The following is a 13648-nucleotide window of genomic DNA, read 5'->3' as shown; positions in this document are numbered from 1 at the left end:
CAATTTCCTTACTTAGGTATGACACGGTTGTGCGGTTGTCCCATAAGTCTGAGTAAGGACTCCAAGAGCTATCCCTGCTCTCTCTGTGATGTATAAAGACAAGTTTTGTCCTGTCAGAAGGCTTAAAGCTGGAGCTTGTACTAGGGACATGCTTTAAGATTTTGAAGGCTGTTTCTGCCTCTGGTTCCCATTCTACTAGATGAGTATTTACCCTCTGGGTTTCCTTGATTATAGAGGGGCCTAGCTATCTCGCTGTATTCAGGGATCCATAGTCAGCAAAAGCCGGTAATTCCAAGGAACCCCCACAACTGTTTTAATGTCTTAGGGTGAGGATAAGCCAGTATAGGCTATATTCATTCTTTGATGATGGCCCTGGTCCCTCTGGCTAAGATTAGGCCTAGATATTTGACTTGCTGTAGGTAAACCTGGGTCTTCATCCTAGACACCTTGTACCCTTGATTAGTGAGAAAGTTCAAGAGATCTAGAGTAGCCTGCTGGCATGAGGCTTCTAAACTGGTAGCCAAAAGTAAATCATCCACATACTGAAGGATCAGAATGCCTGGACTTGAAAAGTGGCCTAGATCTTGGGCCACTGCCTGACCAAACAGGTGAGGGCTATCCCTAAACCCTTGGGGCAAGACTGTCCACATAAGTTGGGACATGTGGTCTGTGGGATCCTCAAAGGCAAAGAGAAACTGGGAGTCAGAGTGCAGGGGAATACAGAAGAAGGAATCCTTGAGGTCCAGAACACTGAACCATTCTGCTTCCTCTGGTATTTGAGAGAGCAGGGTATAGGGGTTTGGTACAACTGGATATAGAGGAATTATTGCCTCATTAATGAGTCTAAGATCTTGCACTAGTTTCCAGTGACCATTGGATTTTTGTACTCCAAGAATTGGAGTGTTTCGGGGACTGCTGCATTTCCTTACTAAGCCTTGAGCTTTTAAATGTTTAACAATATCCTGTAATCTTTTATGAGATTCAGTCCTTAAGGGATATTGCCTTTGATAAGGAAAAGTGGTGGGATCTTTTAACCTGATTTGGACTGGGCAGGCATTTTTTGCCCTTCCAAATTGTCCTTCCAATGTCCAGACTTCAGGGTTGATTCTCTTCTCAAGTAGGGGACAACAAATGTGTAACTTGTTCCCCATATTCATGTAGATAATAGCTCAGCCTTGGCTAATATATCCCTCCCTAATAAGGGTGTGGGACTTTAAGGCACATAACAAGAAAGGCCTGTGAAAAGAGCAAAGTCTCCCAATTACAACTGAGGAGGTGGGAGAAATACCTGGTTACAGGCTGTCCTGGGATTCCTTGGATGGTAATGGACCTTGAGGACAGCTGTCCAGGACAGGAGATTAACACTGAGAAGGCTGCACCAGTGTCCAGGAGGAAGTCAAATTTCCTGGCCCTCAATGGTTAAATGTACCCAGGGCTCAGTGAGGGTGATGACATGAACTGGCACTTGCCCTGGGCACCCTCAGTCCTGTTGTTGGATCATCTGGTTGAGGGCTTCTGACCCAGAGAAACTTCATCCTCTGGGGCAGTGCACCTTCCAGTGATTGCCTTGGCACAGTGGACATGGATGAAGGGGCAGCTTATTTCTCATTGGACAATCTTTTTTAAAGTGTCCTAGTAAACCACACTGATAACAAGCCCTACTGGGTGATTGGCCTGCTCCACTTTCTGTCCTCTCTGAACCACCAAGATTTGTTTGTCTAAGGGCCATAACTAAGGCTGCGGCCTTTCTCTGATCTGGCTTTTCCTTTTGGGCCTGTTCTTCATGGTCCCTATTATAGAACACCGAGGTTGCCAGGCTTAATAATGCCTCCAAATTTTGTCCAGGGCTCAGGGCTTGCTTTTGGAGCTTTCTCCTGATATCTGTGGTTGATTAGGTCATAAACTTGTGTTTTAGAATCAATTGACCCTTGAGTGATTCAGGTGACAGGGGAGTATATTTTCTTAAGGCCTCCCATAGCCACTCAACGAAGGCAGAAGGATTTTCTTCCTTTCCTTGAGTTACGGTGGACATCATTGAATAATTCATGGGCTTTTTTCTAATTAGTCCTTCAAAACACAGGTCAACAGATGTTTACGACTCCAGTCCCCATGATCTGAGTTGATCTGAGTTGAAGTCCCAGTGGGGATCCATACTGGGGACGACTTGTTGACCAGTATGGAATTTGTCCTTCTTCAGCTGTCATTCTATCACTTATTTGACTAAGATACCAGGTATCTCTAAACTCTTGGAATGTGGCTAAAGCCACATTCTTTTCATTAAGGGCCGGGGTTTGATCTAACAGCAGCATGACATCTCTCCAAGTGAGGTTGAAGGGGTGTGCCCTAGACCCTGTAGGACATCTATGTACCTATCAGGATTATCTGAAAACTTCCCCAGGTCTACCTTGATCTGCTTTAAATCAGAGAGGGAGAAGGGGACATGTACCCAGGTTGGGCCAAATTTCCCTCTCCCTACAGCTTGAAGAGGACATAACCAATAGCCTGGGGGCTTTTGTGGTCCTTTGGAGATTTGTTTGCTTATTTCCTTCTGGGCAGGAGAGATTAGAGGAGGATTATCGTTAATAGGAAGGAGAGCTATAGGGAGGCTAGGATATGGAAGTAAGATGAGATGTCCTCCTGTGGGATGTAAATTGCAAGCTTTGCATAGTTGTGTATTCTCCTTCAATGAAAAGAAAGCTTGGACATAAGGTGTTTCACTCCATTTGTCTTCTGTCTTACAGAAAAGGTCAAGTTGCAAGATAGTATTGTAATTCATGCTTCCCTCGGGTGGCCATTTTTCCCTATCAGAGAGAGAATATTGGGGCCAGCCCATAGTGCAGAAAAAAATGAGCCACCTCTTTTTCAGGGTTTGTGGGTCAAATTGGTCCCAATGGCTTAGGATGCATTTCAAGGGTGAGCCTGTTGATGCCTGAGTGTTTCCCACCTGAGAGACAAAACTGTCCACGGTTTTGGTTTGTTTTGTTTCTCCCCCTGCCCAAGAACCCGCAACAGTCCCTGGACCCTGCTGATTGGAATAGTTGCACTCACCAACGCAGCAGCAGAAACAACCCCTGCCCAAGAACCTGCAACGGTCCCTGAACCTTGCTGATCAGAATAGTTGTGCTCATGGGAAGCCATCTCTCAAATCAGAGTGACCTGGATGTGAGACATGGAGTCAAAGGCGATCATTGTGGAACTTTAAGATTTGACTGCCCTGCTGGATTTCAAACTTGCATGGGGCCTGTAGCTTCTTCATTTTGGCCATTTTCTTTTTTTCATTTGGAAAGGCTGTATTTACCCAATGCCTGTACCCCCATCGTATCTAGGAAGTAACTAATTGCTTTTGATTTTACTGGCTCACAGGTGAAAGGTTCTTGCCTCGTCTTGGGTGAGACTTTTGACTGTGGACTTTTGAGTTAATGCTGAAATGAGTTGAGACTTTGGGGGACTGTTGGGAAGGCATGATTCGCTTTGAAATGTGAAGATATGAGATTTGGGAGGGGCCAAGGGAAAATGATATGGTCTGGCTCTGTGTCCCCACCCAAATCTCATCTTGTAGCTCCCATAATTCCCATGTATTGTGGGAAGGACCTGGTGGGAGATGATTGAATCACAGGGGTGGGTCTTTCCCATGTTGTTCTTGTGATAGTGAATGGGTCTCATAAGATCTGATGGTTTTAAAAATGGGAGTTTCCCTGCATAAGGTCTCTCTTTGCCTGCTGCCATCTATGTAAGATGTGACTTGCTCCTCCTTGCCTTCTGCCATGATTGTGAGGCCTTCCCAGCCATGTGGAATTGTAAGTCCAATAAACCTCCTTCTTTTGTAAATTTCCCAGTCTTGAGTAAGTCTTTATCAGCTGTGTGAAAATGGACTAATACAATGACTCATCATCATTATTGTTCAAAATCACATTATTGCTCAGCTTGGAGGGTCCAAATCACATTGACAATCTGAATTGTAGGAAATGGCCTGTCCATCCCTTTGATCAGGCACACCAGAATCTGGAAGACTTTATAATAGCCGTGCTATGCACTTGGCACTCAAAGTTAGTCTAGGCCAGGGGGAAAGCAGAAATAGGTCTGCTGGCTGCTATATTAGTGACAGAGGACCAGTCTTACACTGGAAAATGGAGGTGCAAAATAAAAGTTTTTATCTGGAGAACACAGGGAGTAAAACACACTTCCAAAGTCACCTTCTAGAGGGTGGCCAGATCCAGAGGCCTGACAGCAGGATTCTAGACTATTGGGTGAAAGACAAGTTTCGAAACTGGCTGCTGACTGATGGGATCGAACAATCAGTATTCACCTTTTTAATCTTGCATGATTTGTATTTTTCATGCCTTTTAGAAAAAAGTAAAAATTATCGTGAGTGCTCACCACCCCATAGAAACTCTTTCCAATATTTCTACCACTGTTCTCTAAAGGGAATTAATAATCAGGATAAAAAACTCTAAGCTAAGCTACTAAAACTGCTCTGGCTTCTTTGAGTCCGTATGTAGACCACTTGGGGTTCCTAACATGTTGCGTTTTCTACTTCACTTTTTGTTTATCTTTGGAATTAGACATTAATCACAAAAATACGGGGAAGATACACAGAAAAATAAAAGAAGAAAGCCAAGTTTTTTTGAGTATCAAAAGTAGTTTGAATGAAAAGTGGTTTTGTTTTATTTTATAGTTTTACTTGCACAATTAATTTTTATTTTTCAGAGCTGAGCTTTTCAAAGGGACGAATGTGAATGTATTTATATTCCACATGTCTGAAAATCACACACACAAAGACTTGGAAAAGCTGACCGCTTTCTTCTGGCAATGACACGGTGTCCCAGAAAGGATCCAGGTGGAAGTGGGGCCCATGAGGACGTCAATGGGCAGCCCTCCAATCTCAATGTCACAGGGTTCCAGCAGAGATGAAAAAGGCTCCTGACTCATTGAGGATCTGACGTCAAATTTGATTACTATAAGGCAATCCTATTTAAAAGAAAACTCAATTTGTATATAGCTTTTCTCACTGGTTCCAGCCTATCATTTGTTTAGAAAATGCAAAATCAAATTAGAAGATTCTGCCTTGTATCTTATTATTTGAATCAACATTGATAATTGCTTTATTTTCTTAAAGGAAATGATGGTAGGTTTGTTTACAGAAGAGAATAGATTGGAGGTGTCTAAGGGTCCTTCACAGGGCCCTGGGGAGACCACAAGAAAGAATTACAGTGGTGGCCATGCAGTATCATGGTCATTTAAGAACATCTCAATAGGAAGTGGGTGTAGCATGGAGAGTAATGAAGAATCTGGAAATGTGAAGTGGCCGTATTTTAGGTAGGGGTGAAATCGACTTGAATTAGGTAAACATTCATTTAGTACTTTGTTCAAACAAATATTTATAGACCACATTTTCACTGCTTGGCACTGTGCCAGAAGTTGGTATTATAACTTGTATGATACCATTCCTATCCTTGTCCATTTTACAATCTAATGGCACGGGGTTGAGGCAACAATAAGCAAACAATCATTGCACTGGAGGGTGGTAAGTGTTCAGACAAAATTAGGTTCAAAGCATAAGGGGGCACAAGAACTGGAATATTCAAAAAAGAAGAAAACATAGTGGTTGATGTTGTTAGTATTTGAGGTGGGGCAATCTCAGATAAGGATTGTGAAAAATTTATCACGGGATTCTTTTTTTGTTGTTGCTTTTTTTCATCAAGGGACAATTTGCCTTCTTTCTGTGCTTTTCCCCGTAGAGATGTTTAGACTCTGCTGCTTGGATCCATCCCACAGGAAAGCAATCTTAAAAACTCATAAGGTTTGATGCTTCAGTGTCTTACTGTTCTCATAAGTATTTGCTTCATGTACTTCAACCAAAACAACATATTGCAGCAGATAGAATGCAGAGTAATAAGCCAGGTGTTAAAGGGATTTGCACAAATGTGAAACTGTGCTACTCTTCCCACTGTTTTGTTTTATTTTGGAAAACAGATTTTTTAAAATACATGATTTGTGTTCTCATGCAGTGGATTTATAATTGTTATTTTTAAACAAATTAACAAATGTTTTCAGAAGCCTCAGTTTCTTTTTCTAATATGGTAAATATAGATAAATATAACCCACATAAGCAAAAGCTCTTAGGAATCTTCAATATTTTGTAATAGTGTAAAGACGTCTTGAGACAAAAAGTTTGAGAACCACTGTTATTAAAACAGCAGGATTTGAATTTTTTCTAACCATCTAATAGGAATGTGACCTCGGGCCAATTATTTAACATCCAAGAATCTCAGTTTGCTCATCTGTATCTTGGGCTTTTGAACACAGCTGTCTCACAGCCTCGTTGTGAAGATTAAAAACAGTATCTTTGTAAATTATGCAGATAATGTTTAGTATATGTTATCTTCAGGAAGAATCCATACCTGGGAAGCATGAGACTTCTGGTCACAAGTTTCTTCTGTGATAAGTGTCATTCTCCACAGTTTTGTCATGCCCTCATGGAGAAATCCTTACGACAATCCCATTCATTTTGATCTCTGTGCAGGCTCATTTAGCTATTTTCAGATTACGATTTCAGTCTCCCAGCTATTCAAGGGAAGAAAGTTTCTTGGACAGTGGAGAAGACCAAATATATATAACAGCTGTACATTAATAGCAGTAGTTCTTATTTCTACATCAATGTTTTATGAATTTATGTGCCTTAAAATAAAACCTGCAACTGAGCTGTACTCTGGCAGAGCCTGTGCTAAGCCTATGGACATAAGCCCCAGAGTCCCGAAGCATTTTAATGGTGATCAAATTGTGTCTAGGAGCTGAAAATTTAGGCAAAAAAGTAGCAACAAAAAATGTAGTGTGCTTCCAACACACCCAAGGTACTGCTACCATATGAAAAAGGCCCCTTCCCTCCCTCTAGGGTGTTTTTAACTATTACTTTTAATGCCAAAAACCACAACTACTTTTGCAGCAGCCTAATACTTCTCTCTACCTATTACTTAGTTGTGAGTATGTTGGACACTTCTAGGAACATCCTACTGTAAACACATGCTATTGCTATTAATGTTTCAAAAATTCTTTTTATTCAGTTAACTTTCTCTTGTAAAATAGAATTATGCTCATAAATTTAACAATCTTAAAGTACATTACATTATTTGCAACAGATGTTATGCATACATAGTACTTTCTAGAAGAGTATTACTGCCAGTTGAAAAATATTTATTCCTCAAAACAACAAATTAGAATTCATGGACTATCAAACTACCACCTCATACCTTCTTTTTATGGTAGTTAAGAAATTAGGATTTTATGAAGCATCAACTTTTCCATCCTGTGCTGGAGTTACTGTCCTTTGGGGACTAAATTTATGTGGAAAAAGCAAGCCAAGAATTTTGCCTTAGGATTTTTAATGTAATCACCAAGGCCGTTCTATTTTTCCCAAATAGTGCTCAATGTAGCAACATAACCCTTTAGTATCAAATAAAGGGAGGCAATTAGTCCAATAAAAACTTTAGAATGATTCCTTGAGTAAGTATATTCAAAAGTTGAGTAATTTACTTTAAAAACTCTAGGAAATTTTCTTCTTTTATATAAACCATTGACATTCCAAGCTTGCCTGCAATGTATTCCTCACATTTCTATCCCATATGGAAATACTATAAATTGAATCATTTATACCTATCCTCCAAAAAATAATTTTTTTACCCAATATTTTTGGAGATTTATCCAAGTTATATTTGTAGTTTGTTTTTATTTTTCATTTTAATTTTGGATTAGTATTTCAGGGAATGAATATACCACATGTTGTCTGTTCATTCTGTTCATGGACATTCAGGTCAGTTTGAACATTACAAATAATGCTGTGGTGCACCCTTTTGTACCTGTCTTCTTAGCACATGGGCCAGTGTTTCTCTTAAACATGAGGCCAGAATTCGAATATGTGGGTCTTAGGACATATACACACCCCTGGAACATGCTTATGATCTCTCCTAAGTATTGGGAGTTCCCACTTCTTTACATGCTCCTCCATGTTTGATATTAAAAATATATTATTAATAAAATGTATGTGAATTGTTATTTTCATTGAGGTTCTTTTTTTTTTTCTTTCTTCCTTTTTTTTTTTTCTTGAGATGGAGTTTCACTCTTGTTGCCCAGGTTGGAGTGCAGTGGTGCAATCTCAGCTCCCTGCAACCTCCGCCTCCTGGGTTCAAGTGATTCTCCTGCCTCAGCCTCCCAAGTAACTGGGATTACAGGCACCCACCACCACGCCTGGCTAATTTTTTTTATTTAGTAGAGATGGGGTTTCACCATGTTGGTCAGGCTGGTCCCAAACCCCTGACCTCAGGTGACCCATCTGCCTAGGCCTCCCAAAGTGCTGGGATTCCAGGCATGAGTCACTGCACCCCACCTTCATTGAGATTTAAGTTTATATTTCCCTAATAGTTAGGATGAATATTTTTCCCATGTGTTTAATGGCTGTTTGAGTGTCTTCTTATTTGAACTTTATTTTTACATTAATTTGCACAAGTTCTTCAGATACATGCAAGAACCATTGCGTTTGTTGACAATATTTCTCTGTATGGGCTTGGTTTTTCACTCTCATTATAAAAATCTTTTATTGTACAGGAATTCAAAATGTTGATAATCTAATTCATTCATCTTTTTTAAATTTTTTGTTTTGTGGTGTGTGTCTTGCTTAAGAAATCCTTCTCTAATCTAACTTCATAAAGGTATACTCCTATATTTTCTTCTAAAAGTTTTACTTTTCACATTTATAACTTTAACCTACTTTAGAATTATTTTATGTATGTATGGTACACTGACTTGCAATGCCTCCTCCAGTATATATCAAGTTTTCTAATACGCGTGAGTCTTTCTGGTTCTATGGTTTGTAGCATTGATGTATTTGTGTATCCCTCCATAAGTATTGTACTATCCCAACAGCTTTCACAACATTAGTATAATTTTGCTGTCTTGTAAGGCAGCCCTTTGCTGTGGTTATTATTACTGTTGTTTTTCAATACTCTATTGACTTTTTTTGACCCTTTGATGGTCTATATTGTTTTCTAACCACTTGTTACAAAAATCACAAGAAATTCTGTTGATAGGTTAAGAAGTATCATATGGGATGTATACATTAATTTTGGAAAAACTGACATTTTTAAAATTTTATTTTAAGTTCAGGAGTACATGTGCAGATCCTCTCCCTCCTCCCACCCTCCACCTTCCAGTAGGCCTCCATCACTGTTGTGCCCCTCTACGTGTCCATATACTCTCATCATTTAGCTCAACCTTATAAGTGTGAATATGTGGTATTTGGTTTTCTGTTCCTGCATTAGTTTGCTAAAGATAATGGGCTCCAGCTTCATCCATGTTGCTGCAAAGGTCATGATCTTTTTCTTTTTATGGCTGCATAGTATTCCATGGTGTATATGTATCACATTCTCTTTATCGAGTCTATCATTGATCAGCATTTAGGTTAATTTTATGTCTTTGCTATTGTGAATAGTGCTGTGATGAACGTACCCATCCATGTGTCTTCATGGTAGAACAATTTCTATGTCTTTGGGTCTATACCCAGAAATGGGATTGCTGGGTCAAATGGTAGTTCTATTTTTATGTCTTTGAGACATCACAAAATTGTTTTACACAATGGTTAAACTAATTTACTGTCCCACCAACAGTGTATAAGCATTCCTTTTTCTCTGCAACCTCACTGGCATCTGTTATTTTTTGACTTTTTAATAGTAGCCATTCTGACTAGTGTGAGATGGTATCTCATTGTGGTTTTGATTTGCATTTCTCTAATGATCAATGATGTTGAGCTTTTTTTCATACACTTATTGGCTACATGTATGTCTTCTTTTGAAAAGTGTCTGTGTTTACCCACTTTTTAATAGGGTTGTTTGTTTTTTTCTTGTAAATGTGTTTAAGTTCCTTATAGATGTTGGATGTTAGACCTTTGTCAATGCATAGTTTGCAAAAATGTTCTTCCATTGTGTAGGTTGTCTGTTTACTGTGTTAATAGTTCCTTTGCTGTGCAGAAGCTCTTTAGTTTAATTAGACACCATTTGTCAATTTGTGCTTTTGTTACAATTGCTTTTGGTATCTTTGTCACGAAATCTTTGCCTGTTCCTATGTCTAGAATGATATTGCCTAGGTTGTCTTCCAGGGTTTTCATAGTTTTGGGTTTTATATTTAAGTATTTTATCCATCTTTAGTTGTTTTTGTATGTGGTGTAAGAAAGTAGTCCAGTTTAAATCTTCTGCATATGGCTAGCTAGTTATCCCAGGACCATTTATTGAATATGGTGTTGACTTTGTCAAAGATCAGATAACTGTGGGTGTGCAACCTTATTTCTGGGCTCTCTATTCTGCTCCATTGGTCTATGTGCCTGTTTTTGTACCAGCATTGTTTTGGTTATTGTAGCCCTGCAGTATAGTTTGACGTCGGGTAGTGTGATGCCTTTAGCTTTATTCTTTTTGCTTAGGCTTGCCTTGGCTATTTGGGCTCTTTTTTGGTTCTAGATGAATTTTATTTTATTTATTTTTTCTGTCAGGGTGATTTTTATTTTTTAATTTTTTTGCTGTGTTTAAATTTTTTTTTTTAATTTAAGTAGGTTTTTGGAAAACAGGTGAGGTTTGGTTGTATGAATAAGTTCTTTAGTGTTGATTTCTGAGATTTTGGTGGACCCATCACACAAGTAGTGTACACTGTACCCAATGTGTAGTCTTTTATCCCTCATCCTCCCCCCACCCTTTCCCTAAGGTCCCCAAAGTCCATTGTATCATCCTTCTGTCTTTGTTTCCTCATAGCTTAGCTCCCACTTATAAGTGAGAACATACAATGGTTTTCCATTCCTGAGTTACTTCACTTAGAATAATGGTCTCCAATTCCATCCAGGTTGCTGTGAATGCCATTATTTCATTCCTTTTTATGGCTGAATAATATACCACGGTGTATATATATTCCACATTTTTGTTATCCACTCGTTGACTGATTGGCATTTGGGCTGGTTCCATATTTTTGCAATTGTGAATTGTCCTGCTATAATGCGTGTGCAAGTATCTTTTTCATATGATGACTTATTTTCCTCTGGGTAGATACCCAGGAATGGGATTCCTGGATCAAATGGTAGAACTACTTTTACTTCTTTAAGAAATCTCCACGCTGTTTTCCATAGTGGTTGTAGTAGTTCATATTCCCATCAACAGTGTAAAAGTTTTCCCTTTTCATCACATCCATGCCAATATCTATTATTTTTTTCTTTTTTGATTATGGCTATTCTTTCAGGAGTGAGGTAGTATCACATGGTGGTTGTGATTGGCCTTTCCCTGATCATTAGTGACGTTGAGAATTTTTTCCACATGTCTGTTGGTCATTTGTTTATCTTCTTTTGAGAATTGTCTATTCATGTCCTGAGCTCACTTTTTGTTGGGATTGTTTGTTGTTTTTTTTCTTGCTGATTTATTTGAGTTCCTTGTAGATTCTGGAAATTAGGCGTTTGTTGGATGTATAGATTGTGAAGATCTTCTCCCAATCTGTGGGTTGTTTATTTACTATGCTGATTATTTCTTTTTCTGTGCAGAAGCTTTTTAGTTTAAGTCCCATCTATTTATCTTTGTTTTTGGTGCATTTGCTTTGGGGTTCTTTGTCATGAAGTCTTTGCCTAAGCCAATGTCTAGAAGAGTTTCTCCAATGTTATGATCTAGAATCTTTATGGTTTCAAGTCTTAGATTTAAGTGTTTGATGGACTTTGAGTTGATTTTTGTATAGGGTGACAGATGAGGGTCCAGTTTCATTCTTTTACATGTAGCTTGTTAATTATCCCAGCTCCATTTGTTGAATAGGGTGTCTTTCCCCACTTTATGTTTTTGTTTGCTTTGTCAAAGATCAGTTAGCTGCAAGTATTTGGCTTTATTTCTGGACTCTCTATTCTGTTTTATTGGTCTTCTAGCCTATTTTTATACAAGTGTAATGCTGTTTTGGTGACTGTGGCCTTATAGTATCATTTGAAGTCAGGTAATGTAATGCCTCCAGATTTGTTCTTTTTGCGTAGTCTTTCTTTGGCTATGTGGGCTCTTTTTTAGTTCTATATGAATTTTAGGATGGTTTTTCCTAGTTCTGTGAAGAATGATGTTTTCACAGGAATTGCATTGAATTTGTAGACTGCTTTTGGCAATATAGTCATTTTCACAATGTTGATTCTACCCGTCAATGAACATGGGACATGTTTCCATTTGTTTGTGTTGTCTATGATTTCTTTCAATAGTGTTTTGTAATTTTGCTTGTAGAGATCTTTCACTTACTTGGTTAAGTATATTACTAAGTATTTTATTTTATTTTTTTGCAGCTATTGTGAAAGGGGTTGTTTTTTATTTGATTCTCAGTTTGATCTCTGTTGTTGTATAGCAGAACTACTGATTTGGATAGATTAATTTTGTATCCTGAAACTTTGCTGAATTCATTTACCAGTTCAATGAACTTTTTCAAGGTGTCTTTGGGGTTTTCTATGTATACAATCATGTCATCACCAAAGAGCAACAGTTTGACTTCCTCATTACCAATTTGGATGCCCTGTATTTCTTTCTCTTGTCTAATTGCTCTGGCTAAGACTTCCAATACTGTGTTGAATAGAAGTGGTGAAAGTGAGCATCCTTGTCTTGTTCCAGTTCTCAGGAGGACTGCTTTCAACTTTTCCTTGGCTGTGGGTTTGTCATAGATGGCTTTTATTACCTTAAGCTATGTCCCTTCTATGCTGATTTTGCTAAGGATTTTAATCATAAAGGATGCTAGATTTTTTCAAATGCTTTTTCTGTGTTTATTGAGATGATCATGTAATTTTTGTTTTTAATTCTGTTTATATGGCATATCACATGTATTGACTTGTGGATGTTAAAACATCCCTGCACCACTGGCATGAAACTCACTGTCAAAAGACAGAATGGCTGAATGGACTTTTAAAAACAAAGATGCAACTATATGCTGTCTACAAGAAACTTAACTTGGAGGTGAACAACACATAAAGGCTGAAAGCGAAAGGATGGAAGAAGATGTTTCACATAAATGGTAACAAAAAGAGAGCAAGGGTGCTCATTCTTATATTAGACAAAATAGACTTCAATTTATAAACTGTCACAAGAGACAAAGGAGGACTTTATATAATAATGAGTCAATTTATCAGAAAGATATAATAGTTGCAAATGCATGTTCACCTAACATCAGAGCACTGAAATGCATACATATTGATTAATTAAAGGAAGAAATAAATAGTAACACAAAAATAGTAGAAGGTTTAATTACCTTACTTTCAATAAGGAATAGAACAAACAAACAGAAGATCAACAAGTAATTAAGGGACTTGAATGAATAATATAGATGAATTAAACCTAACAAACTTGTACAGAACATTCTACCCAAAAGTAATATTATACACATTCTTCTCAAGCACACATGAAACATTATTCAGAGTAGATCATGTGTTAGGCCACAAAACAAGTCTTAATAAATTTAAGAAGACTGAAATCATACCAAATGTCTCTTCCAACCACAGTGGAATAAAACTAGAAATCCCTAGCATTAGAAAAACTGGAAAACTCACAAATATGTGGAAATTTAATAGCACACTCTTGAACAACCAATGGGTCAAAGAAGAAATCCCAAGAGATATTAGAAC

Source organism: Hylobates moloch, unplaced genomic scaffold (assembly GCF_009828535.3).
Source record: "Hylobates moloch isolate HMO894 unplaced genomic scaffold, HMol_V3 SCAFFOLD_9, whole genome shotgun sequence".
Classification (NCBI taxonomy): domain Eukaryota; kingdom Metazoa; phylum Chordata; class Mammalia; order Primates; family Hylobatidae; genus Hylobates; species Hylobates moloch.
This window is presented reverse-complemented; position numbering follows the sequence as displayed.